This window comes from Achroia grisella, unplaced genomic scaffold (assembly GCF_030625045.1).
Source record: "Achroia grisella isolate CSIRO2021 unplaced genomic scaffold, CSIRO_AGI_Agris_v1 utg1107, whole genome shotgun sequence".
Taxonomy (NCBI): domain Eukaryota; kingdom Metazoa; phylum Arthropoda; class Insecta; order Lepidoptera; family Pyralidae; genus Achroia; species Achroia grisella.
In genome coordinates, this window is record NW_026712578.1 from 338,515 (window position 1) to 352,737 (window position 14,223).

General features: G+C 31.4%; 1 protein-coding gene across 1 annotated transcript in view; it reads right to left on the reverse strand.

Annotated features, from left to right (window-relative positions):
* LOC131849342 (nephrin) overlaps positions 1-14,223 on the reverse strand; it is a 328,927-nt gene that overhangs the window by 83,972 nt on the left and 230,732 nt on the right. The gene's annotated exons all lie outside the window — the stretch shown is intronic.

A 14,223-nucleotide genomic window follows, 5' to 3' on the forward strand; every position in this document is an offset into this window, starting at 1 on the left:
TCCAATTTTATTTATATGTATAGATTAAATTTTTTTGCTGTCGTCCAGATTTGAACGCACGTTCTTTAGAGAGTATTGGTCGGCGTAGAAAATCACTAAACCACCACGAATTTACTGTTATATACTTCTGAGAAATTCTTATTTTCGTATACACTAAAGGTAAATATTAATAAATGATAAATTGATGAAATATTCTTTAACAAACATTCCGCGTCAAATATTGTATTTGGCACTTGACACGCCCGAAATATTCTCATTTCGTACAATAACAGCAACGGATAATGGATTTTATATTAACAAATTCTCAGTGTCAACAGCAAAGGCGGAGTGATTTATCAACTTAGCCCTTGAATTTTTCATAGCATTCAACTTAGGTTGTTTCCAGTCACGGCAAAAAAATGGTTTCCTAAAATAATCTTGAAATTATGATATTATTATATTATTTATACAAAACTTACAATCTAGACTAACTATTTGCGATCGCAAATATCCCTTTATTATATTTAAGAGTAAAATTTTTAAATTTCAAATTTGGAACGTCATAGCAAATAGCTCTTTAATATATTTGAGTATAAAATTTTTAAAATTCAAATTTGGAACGTCATAGCAAATAGCCCTTTAATATATTTAAGAATAAAATTTTTTAATTTCAAATTTGGAACGTCATAGCAAATAGCCCTTTAATATATTTAAGAATAAAATTTTTTAATTTCAAATTTGGAACGTCATAGCAAATAGCCCTTTAATATATTTAAGTATAAAAATTTTTAATTTCAAATTTGGAACGTCATATCAAATAGCCCTTAATATATTTGAGTATAAAATTTTTAAATTTCAAATTTGGAACGTCATAGCAAATAGCCCTTTAATATATTTAAGTATAACATTTTTAAATTTCAAATTTGGAACGTCATAGCAAATAGCCCTTTAATATATTTAAGAATATTTTTTTTTAATTTCAAATTTGGAACGTCATTGCAAATAGCCCTTTAATATATTTCAGTATAAAATTATTAAATTTCAAATTTTAGAATGTCAGGCACAGAACATCGATGTTATTTTATATACAATTTTGCACTCCTTCTCGAACATTCCGTGGCGTCATTATTAAAATCTGTGTACAATATATTGTAAATATTTTATTTATTACAATTAAAACAAATTAAACATTGCAATATTCCTCCAGCAAACAAAGAAGGGAGACGGGCATGTTCGCAAGGGTTGCCATTCGACGGCCACGGTGGTCTAGCGGATTAGCGCACCGCTTTACTTCCGATGGTCGCGGGTTTCATTCCTCGCGCAGTGCAAACATTTATATTCATGAATCGCTTTTCGCTCTGGCTGTTTTCTATGTATTATATATTACTAACTACTCGGCCCGGCTTTGCACGGTGTACATGTATTATACATATAAACCTTCCTCTTAAATCACTCTATCTATTAAAAAATATTTTTTAGATTGTTGACTGTAAATAAATATGACATTCAAAATTTGTATAAATTTCACCCTTAAGGGGGTAAAATAAAATAGGGGATGAAATGGAAATTCCTCAATCGTCGTCTATTCCATGCGGATGAAGTCACGGGCACAGCTAGTCAATTATAATTCTACACTAAATTCCAGATTTAAACAACGGTCCACACTTAACTACAAAAGGACATATAACACTACCAATTTTGTAAAAAAAAAAATACAAATTTGAACCTTATGTAAAGGCCAATAGGATCAAGTATTTCAACATTTGATATGTTAGAAGTCAACTATCAAGATAGGGTGTTACCATGGACCCGCTCCTTTGTGTTTCCCTCTATTTCGTTTGGTGTTGTATTACAAAGAAAAATACTCCACTAACCTGCTGTCTTTTACGAGGCGGTACAAGTTACACGCTGTAGCGATAACTCACAAGCGGGTATAATAACGATTATCCACTTTGGACAAAGTCAAAATTTTTTTTTAATAGACACAGTGATTCAGTTGGGACGTTTATATGTATAATAGATGTACACTCGTGCGAAGCCGGGGTGAGTAGCTAGTGCTTTATAAATGTGAGAAAAGGCAGTGAAACTGCAAGTCAAAAGGATCAGTGTTTGACAAATCCATTTAAAGTTTTCTCAAATGTGATTTTATGAATTGAAAATGAGAATTATTAGCAACTAGCTGTGCAAGTGAACTTGATGGAGAAAATATATTTAGTTAAACTATAAAAGTTTCATCATTCAACAGATGAGGAAAGACCAAGCGCAATTCCATTATTAATAAAAAAAAAACTAAAAAAATTACGTTACTTTCATACAACCTTTCATATCCGTTTTCAACCCCTTACCACTATTCTTTCGCACTAAAATGTAGTTTCTCAGGGTTTAGATTACTGTGTATCAAATTGACCATGATTTTAAGATTTTAATAATAATATAATAATATCTCGAGTGCTGCTTGTAGGGACTGGTCTGCTCTTATCACTACGACTGATTTAATCTTATTGCATGATTATATTTGACCCAAAAAATTAGTGCTTGTTGGTACTTTGTATTCACACGTTTCGACTTGTAAATGTAAACTTACAAGGATTATTTAAAAGAGCAACACACAAGTTTCTTGCTCGTTCTTCTTGTGATGAGACAGCTTTCCGAACGAGTGGTAGATAAAATAAAATTGTTATGACTATTCAAAAGTGCTTAAATTAAGTTTATTTGAATAAATGATTTTCTATTCTATTCTATTCTATTCTCAGGACAATTCACACAGCGCCATCTAGTTCCAAGCAAAACAGAGCTTATGTTATGGGTACTAGACAACTGATATAAATACATTAATACATTTTTTTTTCATATAAATACCTATTATACATAGAAAACTTCCAGACCGATACAAACCATCGTTTTTATATAAAATATTTAAATTCTTATTGTAGTGACTTGTACCAAACATGGTCTTTAGTTTGATAGCGTTTGATATTCTCCTTTGAGATACGATTTCTCTTATAAATGGAATTGTATTGATAAACAACTTTGATATTATTATACGAGGGATTACGTTGTTAGTAGATTGTTGAATTTGAAAAACAAACTCATAATTGGGCAAGTATGGTGACGCAGTAGCAATATGAGCAATACAAAATACTTTTTCCTTGTTTTTAAATACAAAGAAATATATATTACAGAGAATTTTTTAAAAAACAATTTCATCATCGAGGTAGTGTGGTGACGCAGTCAGAAATACGAGTGTTACTAACTAAAAAAAATAGTCCTTGTTTTTAAATACAAATTCATAATTGAGGAAGTGTGATGACGCAGTAGAAATATGTGTTACCATATACAAATATTTTTTGTTTTTATTTGTAATTAAATACGAAAAATATATTACAGAGAATTTACCACTACTATTTAATCTAGGCCGAGCCTGTATTACAGACTCTAGTTTTTTCCAGCGACAAATAAGAAAAAAAAATTGTACCAAAATAAGTTTGAAAATTGCCATGGTATTAAATTACTCATATGTAACTATTGATATAAATATATAGATTTTTTTTGTAAATACTTATTATAAAGGTCTTCTTACATTCGGGCCACTGACTGGCACGACAATTATTTATTTATTTTTATTTAACTTTAATGTACACAATATAATATATAGTATAGTACATTTGGCAGACTTAACACCATGCGGCATTTTCTACCAGTCAACCATAGGTGGTGCAGAGAATAAATGTTGGCGGTGCAAAATGATAAACGTAAACAAAATGCAACAAAATATAAATATATATATATATACTTAAGAGATACAATAATATATAACATAAATATATACAAATATGATACCTATATACACCTAAAGCAAAGCACCAGTCAGAAGAGTACTGCGTATATTAAATCATATAACGGAGCAAATAGATCTATTTTCTTGTTCTCTGAATGAGTTCACGAAGATTTATACAATTCGTATTTTTAAATATTTATATTTTTATATGAATATTGTCATTGTTGCTATTGTTTTGTTATAATTCCTTTATTTCTTCTGCTACTATACTAGTTTTGTTACGACATATATTTTTATAATATACTATTATACTTTCATATATGCGCCTTTGATTACCACCATCGCTGGCTGCACCGAACCCAGTACACTTATACAGGATGCTTCGGGCCGTTTATACTAGTCATATAAATAAAATTGGAGTGTTTGTTTGTAATATTGAAATAACCGTTTTTTACTACATGCATATGAATATAAATCCGGTACAAACACCAAAATAACATTTTTTGTCTGTCTGTCTGTCGGTCTGTTTATTTGGCTAATCTCTGAAATGGCTGGACCGATTTTGAAGGGACTTTTTTTGGCAAGTGGCTGATGTAATTAGGAGTAACTAGACTACTTTTATTTTAGAAAAATTCTCTAATTAACTAATTCCACGCGGACAAAGTCGCGAGTACAGCTAGTTTTGTATATAATTTTGCCTATCACTATCGTCCAATCCGGCTAGTTACTCTAGTAGAGACGAAGTGACAAGAAGCTCAACTCGTACAGTTTTCCATCTTATAATCAGTGTCTTGTAAAACATCTTCCTTTGATATTTTTTTCATAAATATACATAGAACACAATCAGATCAACACAATCATACACTTAAATATGTTTGTACCGTGCGAGGAATCAAACCTACGATCATAGGAACGTAGACCGTATGCCTAACCGCTAGACCACCGAGGCCAAATCAAATGACTTTGTACAAAGTGTACATGTACTAACTGCGAAACGAAAGACTAAATTCTAAAGTTAATACAACAATGTCGACCCCGAAACACCGACGGATCGTCGCAGAATAATAAACGCGTCTATTGGGGAATTCAAAGCGCGACCCAGAGATCGAACCCCGACCCTGTCCGGGTAATCCTTGCCTATCATTTATCATACTGTCGGTAGGTTTTTGTGGCGTCTTGGACGATACGATAACGGTTTTGTTATTATCGTTGACCAGTGAATTGAGCAACGTCATTTCCTTGTTTATGCAATTTTTAATTTATTCTATAAGTTAGAATAAAAAAATGTATCCTAATCTATGGATTTGGATACAGTAATTGGGACGGTAAGTAGACATGCTGATCCAATTAAAATGGGGATCGAAATTACGATGGCCTGAGCCGAGATTCGAACCCCTAGCAGTGCCCTCACATTAAAGTCGTATCCATTAAGCGGGAGTGAGTCTTCAGCCGCTCCATAAGTCCTTCCTTTGGTTTGGAGTGCCATCTGCACTCGCTCCCTACAGTCCGGTGAAGCTGTAGAGGCCAGCTGCAGCCAACAGTATTAGAGTAGTCCGAAAAAAAAACATGCTGATGGCCCAACTGATTGTAAGTGTTAACCCATCACTACTATATACATTTATAACTCCCTCGGTGATCTAGTGGTTTAGACATCACATAACTTCCGATGGTCGCGGGATCGATTCTTCGCACAGTACAAACATTTATATTCATGAATATGATTGTTTGTATCGGTCTTGGTATTTCCTATATAAGAGTATATTATTTATGTATTTACAAAAAAAAAAATCAATTGCCTAGTACCCATAACGTAAGCTCTACTTAGCTTGAGACTAGATGGCGCTGTGTGAATTGTCCAGGGTTATTATACCTATGTATTAAATGCACAAAGGAGATCAAATTATAATGCCCGTAACGTCACTCATGCTTTAACAGAAAAACATCTTACAAAACAAGCTGTTTAGGATAAATTTTGCATGAGAAGCCAAAAATATATACGTAGAAAAACATATAGTAGAATTAAAGTGACTACATACTATACTTCATAACATAACAATGTTGTTTGTTACGTTGTATAAGAGCTTCCAATTAGGGCGCATAGCTAGTAACAAGTGTGTACTTATAAATCAGAGATCGGAATTATGGTTTACAAGAGATTCCCCACGGATTTACTCAGATTAATATCTGATCGAGGTTGTACTCTTTCTCTATATAATTATCAGCTTTCAGATATACATCACTGTTCTCACTCGCCGTTCACAGTTTGATGATGACGCCAGCAGTGTGCAATAGAGACGACGTAATGCTTCCTTCTCTTTCTCACATATAGTACAGAAGTCAACGTTTTTATTGAAATTTAACGCGAGTGAAACTACTGGCACCGCTACTTCTCGGTGGGCGATAAAGGAAACCAGGGAATTGTAAGATATAATAATATATTACAAAGAAACAGATCTAACTAGGGCCAAGAAGGAAATCGAAAGGAACAAAAGAAACCAGTGATAATTTAGAATCTAATTTGGTATTTGATATATAAAGCTTATAAAATAGATCATAGACTAAACTAAATGGCCTCTATTCTACATAATTACATAGTATAAAACAAAGTCGCTGTCGCTGTCTGTCCGTCCCTACATATGCTTAAATCTATAAAACTACGCAACGGATTTCGAAGTTTCTTTTTAATAGATAGTGATTCAAAAGAAAGGTTTATATATATAACATATGTACACCCGCGCGAAGCCGAGGAGAGTAGCAAGTTATCCTTCTTTTTTTTTAATCTAAATTTATTTTCGGGTTTTTGTTTTCAGACATGTCAACCCCATTATTGCAAACTAATCGGAACAATTCTTAAAAATAGTTTCCAACTGCGGGGATCTAATATTTATTTTTATTTATAATTCTTTATTGCACCAACATTAAAAGTAGATACATAAAAAGAAAATAATATATAACAATACATTAAAGAAAGAAGAAGGTACAGAAGGCGGTCTTATCGCTAACGCAATCTCTTCCAGACAACCTTATGAAAAAGAGTATAAATAAAAATAAAGTAGGCGGCACGTGAGTGGAAATAAGGTAACAAAATATAATATATAAGGGAGAAAGGGGATTGTTAGTAATGTGGATTGATAACCCCATTGCTAGCAATGTACAATCTCAGATCGACCTCCACGCGGTTCCCCCTGGAAACCATCGTAACAAATTCCTGGTGAGCTTGTTACGGTGGGCTAATTGACCTGACCTCACGCTCATCTTATCATCTTCCACTGGTGCCCCGCCAGCGTAAACCGTTAGCGCAGGCGGGTGAAACATTCCATTGTCATCCAAAAAAAAAAAAAAATATATATATATATATATATATATATATATATATATATATATAAACTTACTTAAATAAATTAAAATTAATAAATACATACATACATACATACACACATGAAAATTATACATACATATAAATATTACTCAAGTAACATACTATACTAAATGTAAGAAGCAATAGAAGTGGAAAAGAAGTGAACATAAGAGTATTTACGGGGAGAGAAAGTGAAAGATTTAACTAAGTTCTTAAAGATGGCTGAGGATTGAGCATTACGTATGGAAACGATAGCGAGTTCCACAGGCGCACAGCCTGTACAGAAAAGGATTTGGAATAGTAATTAGAGGTATGAGTAGGAGTTTTTAACAGGAGGTTATCTGCACTTCGCAGACCACTATTCCGCACCTCACCGAGAAATGAATAATAAAAATCTATTCATTATATATCTATCTTGTTATCCTATAAATCAATTTCTTGTAAAACATCTTCTCTTGTTTAAATTGTAATCCGGTATACGAGATGTAAATAACCAATGAACCGTGTAACGCACCATCAAACATCTTTGAACATCCGCCATATTGAAAACGTTTTACGTTACATTACAGAAACAATAGCTTCTTGATCGATCCGGTTGGTGCTTTCTAATTCGCAGAGTCGACTGAGATACACTTTGAAAGAAGTCGACTGTATAAGAAGTCGATTTAAGGAAATAGTTTTATAATTTCTATTTTCTATTATTATTTACCAGATACGCCCCGGCTTTACATGGGTGTACACGTATTATATATATAAACTGTTCTCTTGAATTACTATCTATTAAAAAAAGGGCTTCAAATTCCGTTGCGTAGTTTTCAAGATGTAAGCATATATAGCGATAGACAGAGAGTGACGTTATTAAATAGAATATTAAAAGATATAACATTTCTAAAATGAAAATAGCCTATATCACTCCTAACATTAACTATCTGGGAGTGACAGTCCGTCAAAATCGGTCTAATCGTTTCAGATTACCAAGAACAAACATAGAGACAGATATATAAATATTTTTTAATATTTCAGTAGTTAAAAGCTGGTAATTTGAAATTACAAACAGATTTTCAATTTTATTTATTTATAGGAGGAATTGAACCCGCCACTATTGAATCTTAAATCAATGTCATAACCGCTGCACCATTAAGGTACACACATTAAATGTATATTAAATGCGTACAGCCCGAGGTAAATGTACTATTACAAGTAATAAGGAAAATTATGAATGACAAAAAAAGAAAAAATTTTTTCATGTCATTATTAAAATTGTAGCTTCTCTCTTAGAGGATTACTTTCGTCCAATTCGGAGTGAATACACTGAAAATAATGTTATATTCTATTTCATTAAATTAGTGGGCATTTAGATCAATCAAATGAATACCAGCGGGAGACTTTGTGTAAAGTGAACTGAGTGGGTACAAACTAAAGTTTAAACTCGGAACTGGGATTTATTATTATTTTTAAATATAGGTCCTTTTTGTTAACGTCAAATATTTTATTATTATTGTACTTATGTAACTACTGATATAAATATATATATATAATTTTTTTTGTAAATACTCATTATATAGCACTCCTTACATTCGGGCCGCTGGCTGGCACGCCAATTCGTATTTTTAAATATTTATATTTTTATATGAATATTGTCTTTTGTTGATATGATTTTGTATATAATATCAGCAGCAGACTTTGCGTAAAGTGAACTGTGTGGGTATCTGTTCAAACTCAGAACTGGGATTTAAAATTATGATCTACCGTAAATTAACTCCCTTTTACTTCAAACTCAAGAGGAGTTTGAACCGAAAGGGAATCTTCGTAGCGTAGTTAGTGAGTAGTGAAGATTGTAGACTAAAAGAATGAGTTATGTATTCTTTAAATATACAATCTACAATCTCAGCTTTGGAACTCACTCCCTGAACGCATTCATAATGATAATTTTTTTGTTTGTATATACATTTTATTTGATCAATTTTTTTCGTTTGTTTGTTTTTTTATATTGTATCATTGTTGAAAAGCACCGAATAAAATATTTTTTTTCTTTCTTTCTTTGCTATATAAATTTATTAGTCTTATACCGAAAGTATCCTTATATATAATATATATACATAAATTGTAATATAATTTCTAGTCTAACTTTTGAAATTTTCTATCAGGTGGGCCATCAATTTGGGATTCCAATAACATAAGAAAGAAGACTAAGATTCATGAGAACTTCATATAACTGCTTATTTAACAAATACCTTTAAAATATCAAACAATATCACATTTTAAATAAACTACACGTCCAAAATAGTTATACCAACTTTACAGAAATACGATTCGGAATAAAATTATCGAGAATCGAATCTTACCGATAAATTCGCTCATCCCTAGACCCGAGTGCAGTTACGAGTAGCTAGTGAGGCCCATAAATCAGCTTCCGTCCCCGGTAGGCACGTCTTAATACAATTTTATAAGTGACGTGTACAAACAAACAGACTTTATCGATGCCCCCACTTCATATTTTCCATTGGGGTAAATATCGACAAATTGTTATGTTTCGATATGGGCTTATCTTTTCTATACCGTAACGATAAAATATATATTTTATTTTAAAACAACTGATGAATTATATATATATATATATATATATATATATATATATATACTAGCTGGGCCTGCGGTTTCACCCGCGTTGAATTTCAATGCATGATGCACAAACTATATTACTGTTAAATTTCATCCGTTTAGTAGTTTTTACGTGAAAAAGTAACAAATAACAAATATACTTACAAACTTTCGCATTTATAATATTAGTAAGATATATAAAAATACATAGATATTATTCATCAATCGTTTTAAAACTTAACATCAGTATAATCTTGCTAATATAATAAACACGAAAGTTTATGAGTATGGATCGATATACAGATGGATGTTTGTTACTCTTTCACGCAAAAACTACTATATCGATTTTGAAGAAACTTTACAGTAATATAGCTTATACATCAGAATAACAGATAGGCTATAATTTAAAAAGATATTATGTAAATTGAAACGTAGTGATAAAGATAAGTGTGATGCAGACGAAGTTATGCAGGTCAACTAGTTTAATATACAATGTATATTCTGCATTTGAATATATATATATATATATATATCTTTAATATATTTTGCTGTTACCAATTCTCAAAATTTCAGTGTCAATTAACGATACAAATTATGATTTGTATTTAAGAAATATGATTCAATTATTTTTTAATTTTTTTATACTTTATTGTACAAAAAGACGTGTACAAAAGGTGATTGCAATATGGTCTCTATCAAATTTGATAGGTTTTAGATTTATATTTTAATATGTTATACAAATTTAGTCTTACTAAATAAATATTGTTTAAAAGTGCTATTTGCTAGCCGATATTTTGATCATCCTAGCCGAGTTTGTTTACCAATTATATTAAAATAAAATCACGTAAAGGCAAGTTGGACCGGATAGGAACTCTCCTATTGACGGGCTGCTGTAAAAATAATATAAAGAGCCGATAACAATCGCAGTATAAATACAAAAGGGTAAAAACTGAGGCAAGACACATGGCCATTAAGGGAGGTAAAGGGGAGAAACGAAGTATAGGCAACTCATTGTCTCGAAAATGAAGATGGCGCTACAAATTCTGGCCAATCCCATACGCGAGATGGTTATTTACGACTTAAATTCCTTTGAAAGCCTATTCTAGATAAATATGTATGTATATGTATGTAAATTTGTGTATGTACTATATTTTATTTTGTTTACATAAGTGTATACAATTTTATTACTAATGCGCCACCTACTCTATTTTTTTTTTATAAATAGTCTCTTTCCAAAGGTTGTCTGTAAGAGATTGCATTAGCGATAAGACCGCCTTTTGTACTTAGTTTTTTTTTGTTTTTAATTTGTTCATGTCCTTTATATGTTGGTGCAATAAAGTGTTATAATAATAATAATAAATATTTGATTTTATACAAAATATAGATTACAAATAATAATTGCTTTGCGAATCTTTGTCTAAAGAATTATGTTACAATACATACAAATTCAATTTGTATTTATATTATAATGTTTAAATCATGAAAATCTAGACGATTTCTATTACAATAGACGTTCTGAAACAAACTTGAAATAGTAAACAGAAATTACAAACCCATTTCATCTTATTACTATTGTTGTTTTCAAACTAAGTGTGTTTCTAAGTTTCCTAGAGGCTCTCTTGTAATTTCTATTCAAGTTGAGAAATTTAAATTTTAACATTAAGAAAACTGTTTACAAAATCGTTTGCGTATTTTTTTAAGAAAGTCAATTGGCATTTTGACTATTCGCAAAGGACAAATGTCGCGTGTGCGCAGATTAAAAAAAATAATCTATTTCTTTATTTCAGACTATTAGGCTCGTAGTATAAATATCTTGTAAGCGATCATACATATGAATTAATATAAAATGAGGATATTAATACTGTCTGTGTGCTCACCATGTGATAGCGCCAACACACCACACCTTCATGAAGGAGGACTACTGGCCGAAGGCAATAGTCCTCCTTCATGAAGATGGGTAGCATGTTGGTGGGAACCCGGGCTATAAACGCCTTGAAACTCGTGTTGTGACTCGACTCCAGATTCGTCACCCTCAATATCAGGTTACTTTTGGTACGGATATAATCGACAATATCCTATGTTTATATGTATAAAGATATCCCCAGAATAGCGTTGTGGTACCTCATTACGGCATATGCTGAGCAGAGACCTATTTGATACCAAATCAATGATACAAATTGTAATTGGTATATTTTATGTGTATCACACACATTATTATTATATAATTTCTTTTTCTTTTTTTATATTTCTTCTTTCAATACATATGACTCCTCAAGATCCATTCATAAAGTCTGAATTTTCATTCATTCATTTAATTTATTTATTCATAACAATTTACATTGTGTTGAATTTTATTACATATCATAATTTTTACTTTAATTAATTAAATGCATAAAATTGTATAATATAATAGTTTCTTAATAATACACACTTTATACTGAAAAACGGCTTACAAAGCAAGTTTCTTGACGGTATAGTGAAATAATATTCGATATTTTTAGAAATGAGACATAATGTAATTTCAAAATAACCGTTTTTAGTAAATAATTTTCGGTTACATCTCGTATTCACATAAAAGGAATCGCTGTAAGGAAAACTTTACAGATAATCGGCATTCGCTTTAAAAAAATATTTGGTAGAATAATCCATTTCTTACAATATATTCCTTCAACGTTAGATAAAATATATATTGAATACATTGATAAATATTAAAGAGGAACCTGTATAGTGACTTCCATGAATCAGACTATGTAATATTATAAACGCGAAAGTTTGTGAGTATGGATGAATGTTTGTTAGTCTTTCACGCAAAAACTACTGAACGGATTTTGATGAAACTTTACAGTAATATAGCTTATATATCAGATTAACACATAGGCTACAAATTTCATACCGCGTAATACCGCGGTCATAGCTAATTACAGATAAACTACGATTGTTATAATTTTTAGAGAAAAAAATATATTTACACATAAATTTTCGTAAATAATGCTTAGAATTATATTTTTTAATAGCTTATGCTCGCGGCTTCGCTCGCGTTAATTTATCCTCTTAGGGGCGGAATTTATTAAGAGCTAGCTTTATGCATGCAAAGCCTCAGCCCGATCGGTTTAAAATTGACAAAGTTTCATACAAACTTACATCCCCTATTTTATCCCCTTGGTGGTAGAATTAATGAAAATCCTTTCTTAGCGGATGCCTACGTCATAACATCTACCTGCGTGCCAAATTTCAGCCCGATCCGTCCAATGGTTTGGGCTGTACGTTGATAGATCACTATGTCAGTCACCTTTCAGTTATATATATTTAGATATTGTTATGAATCTTGAACAAAGGGATGTGGTAAACAGTATAAATATATATTCTGAGGTAAATGACATATTACAATACACATAAACATCACAACAGACGCCCATACGCCGTCATATCCTCAGAACCTCAGAACAATGATGGTAAGCCTCTTATTTTATCTTATCAGATAGCAATACTGTAATTGTACGTGTGAAACGTAATTTTTTTAATAATATAAAAGGTATCAAATTCATAAATAACTTTACTTTGTTCCATATACAGATCCATATAATAGTAAAACTTTATAAATATATCCATAAGGTTTTTCCAATTCCAATAAAGTGTATAAATTTCCTTTTTTTTTTCGCTCAGAAACTTTTTGATATAATATTGATATTGTCGATATAAAAATAGGTTAATATCTTTTGTAACTAAGTATTAGATTTAGTCACAAATATATATATATAATAAATTCTAGCATAAAGATAAATTATACAAATGTAAGTCTAATAAAAAATATATAAATAAAGTTACGTAAAAAACAAAAAGTAGAAACACTCATTACTTATTAGTAACAATTTAATTTATATTAACTTCAACTTAAAACATTATTAAAACACCGATTTTTACAATTTATCGATAGAAATTATCGAGTACGGCACAGCACTAGTCGTCAGCCTACATAAATCATGACGACATACGCCCTATCTGTTGCCAGCTTAATACGATCTGGGGGGGTCGGGGAGGGGGGTGTTTTTTTACAATCCCCAAGCAAAAAGCTGATTCGTAGAAAATATTATACATTGTGGACTTTTAACGAATTATTCAGTTTAGACGTCGTTGGGGTTCATTGTAGTTTCTGACGTGGCGGCCATTTTGTTTGGGCAAACAATATTTTGAATATTAAATTGTAGGTGAAGTTATTCCTCGTTCTGAATACTTGAAGATGATGATAATGAAGCTGTTATCATCTCTTCATTGAATTAATGGTACTTAGTAGTGAGTCAACTGCTTGGGTATCTACTTCTGGAGTCAAATAGTTTAGTTTATAACCTGTGTTTCCCTATGAAGAATGATATAAGGTAGCACAATTACAGGATTCAATTGTATAATATCCGCCTTATTTCACGGTCTCGGGTTCGATTCCTCACACAGTACAGACATTTGTATTCATGAGTATGATTGTTTATATCGGACTGGGTGTTTTCTATGTATA